Below are 3,307 nucleotides of genomic sequence, written 5' to 3' on the forward strand. Positions count from 1 at the left end.
ATGATTATGTTGACGACGATATTGGTGTGGAGGATGACGATGTCGATAATGATATTGGTGAAGAGGCTGACCTCATGGAGGACGATGTTGGTGTGGATGATGACAACACAGAACCAGTTCCTGGTGCTCCAGAGAATCCTTCATTGCTAATTAGCTTCCGTAACCATGTTGCTGCTGTTGTTTGGAAGAAAAAGGTATTTTGAGAATTTCTCAACAATAAACTAATCATATGTATTATATGCTTCAAATTATTTATATGTTTTATGTAAAATGCAGGAATGGGGACCTCTTAAATGTTTGAATCGTTCTCGAAAGCTTGCCGAGTGGCCATGGATGTCACCAACAGTCCAAAATGTTAGGTGGAGACATTTGGTTGGGCAGTCTGGTCTTAGTGTCCTTATTGATCACACATATCGGCATGGCAATAGAGTGGCAATATCTGCCTTCGTTGAAAGGTGGCATCCAGAGACAAATACATTTCACATGCCAGATGGTGAGATGACTGTCACATTGGATGATGTGCGGACCATACTTCGCATTCCAGTCACTGGCATGGCTTTGTCATGTCCTAAGTTAACAAGATACGAGGTTGCTGAACTGGTGAATGCTACTTTGGGAGTGCCAGTGAATGATGCATTTGCAGAATTAGTTCAATCTCGTGGGCAATTCGTGAAGCTAGAGTGGTTGCGAATTAGATTTCATGAAGTTAACGATACAGATGATGCAGATTTCATAGAATACGCAGCGAGAGCTTACTTGCTATACTTATTAGGTTGTACCCTCTTCGCTGACAAGAGTGGGACTCGAGTACCTGTTGCTTACCTGCACATGTTGACTGACATTGATGCTGTTAGCTCATATGCATGGGGTGCTCCAGCTTTGGCATTCTTGTATAGACAATTAGGACTTGCTAGTAAGGCTGGTGTTAAGCAGATTGCTGGTTACTTGAAGCTATTGGAAGCATGGATTTATGAGCATTTTCATTTAGGAAGGCCTCATCCAAATTTGTCCTATTTTGATGAACAACCTCGTGTATGTCGTTGGAGTTCGCGGAGAGATAGAGGTTTTACAGAAGACCATTTGCAGACATTACGAGAGCAACTTGACATGTTACGTGCTAATGAGGTTAGACATTTTATAATAGTGTGATATTGAAAAAAAAAAAAGAAAAGATTTCCTAACTAACATTATGCATTCCTTATTTGTAGATCGAGTGGGATCCATATCGTTTATGTAGGACACACCATCCACTTCATGAGGTTGCATGTTATACTGGATGTTTGAAATGCTTTGATATTGTTGAACCCTATCACCCCAATAGGGTTTTGCGACAGTTTGGTAGGGTCCAAACCATCCCACCAGAACCATTATCTCCTGTTTGAGCTACACAGGGCAATAAACTAGGACAGTACAAAATCATGTATCAATACCATGACATGATATGGGCGTAGTGGGAGAATCATGTGTTGTCCATTAATGCTCGTAGTGTGCCTATATAGCAGCGGCCATCTGAACGTGTACGAGGATACCGTGAGTGGTATGCTCGTGTTTCGCATCGGGTTGTTCAAAATCCTACACATCACTCTCAGTTTGATCCACGTGTTCAACTTCCCGAGAATGATATTACTATGGATCCCGAGTGGATAAGCTAATTGTGAATTAACTTTTTTCACTTTTAAGTGGTTCACCATAAATCAAACACTAAGTACAATTTTATTAATTTTTTTTGCAGTGTAATGATGCTGTTTTCAATGTTGGTGCTGCAGTCCTTAGGCTCGGTCGTGATGAGTGTGTCTTGCACCCTGACATGCTATATGAAACCATTGGTCGCATGCTGCAACTTCTTGATGGACAGAGTTTGGGATCTACTTCGACACGTACAGAGCATCAAGTCTACTATCGTAAACGTCGTAGGATGGACCGTACATGAGGATTGAGATCTACTTTTTGTTTGATGACATAATTTTGCATAATGTCTAGCCCGTATACATTTGGAGATATAGTTTTGTGTTAACCGTACATGATATTTGGGATGTATTTTTTTTTGTGGCACAGTTTTTGTGAAAGCCTAGACCGTACAGAATTTGGGATCTAGTTTTTTTTTTTTATGACATAGCTTTTATGAATGCCTAGGCCGTACAGAATTTGAGATATACTTTTCCCTAATGGCATAGTTTTTGTGGATGCCTTGGATCTTTTGTAAACTGGATGCTTGGTTGGACAAGTAATGAATTGTCATACTTTTGTAAGAATTTTAAACAGTTTCACATCTATTTTGTATTCAATATTTATGTCAATGGAAACTTATTTTGGCAAACATATGGATTTGTTATTGTTTGTAATGCATTGTAATGGTATTGCAGTGTTTTGGAGGGATATGGTACCATTTGCAGGAAGTAACATTGTTTTTTTAAGTGTTATGGGCCAATTCAACGTCATACTGCTAAACAATTTGAATTATTTCGGTGTTCAGTTGCCGGAAACAATAGATCCCTCCAGTATTTAGTTGCTATATATTTCCAGAGCCAGTTTATCCTAAACAATGTTTTTGTTCGGTAATACAATGCTAAACAATTTGAACTATTCTAGTTCCATGTTATCGGATACAATTTTGTTTCCCAGCATTATGTTACTGTTCAATTGGATAATTTTTGTTCACTTCCCAACAAAGCTAGTAGAGTCCACATTGAAGTGTCTGTTCGGTCACACAATGTGAAACAATTTACAAAAATTCAGTACTATAACGCCGGAATAAATGGTTTTGTCTAACCCTTTGTGGCTATACATTTACAGAGCCACATCCTCCCAAATGATGTGGTAATAATTTGTGCTGGGGCTATTTGGTAATAAAATGCTAGTGAGTTTTAATTAATCCTGTATTGTGTTACTAGACAAAATAATTTTTCCCAGCATTATGTTGCCATACAATTGGAAAATTTCAATTTGCTTCATAACAAAGTCAGTGGAGCCTACTGTGAAGTGTCTGTTCAGTCACGCAATAGTAGACAAACTACATTTGTTCGGTGTTATCTTGCTGGAAAAAATATATTTTTCTAGCGTTCTGTTGCTATACATTTATAGAGCCACTTTGTTATAAATAATAATTTGGGGCTGTTCGGTAATATAATGCTAGACTTATATTTTGTTTTCGGCATTGTGATGCTGGATTATGTTATTTTGTTCAATTTCAAAATACCGAACAAAAGTCGCACACCAACCTGGAAAATTGAAACAAAAACCTACCGAACTAAAAAAAAAAACTCACTATTTCACTTTTTTAATGATTTTTCACCACCGTTTCTTCATC

Source organism: Camellia sinensis, chromosome 1, assembly GCF_055761805.1.
Source record: "Camellia sinensis isolate YWXY chromosome 1, ASM5576180v1, whole genome shotgun sequence".
In the NCBI taxonomy this organism is placed as follows: Eukaryota; Viridiplantae; Streptophyta; class Magnoliopsida; order Ericales; family Theaceae; genus Camellia; species Camellia sinensis.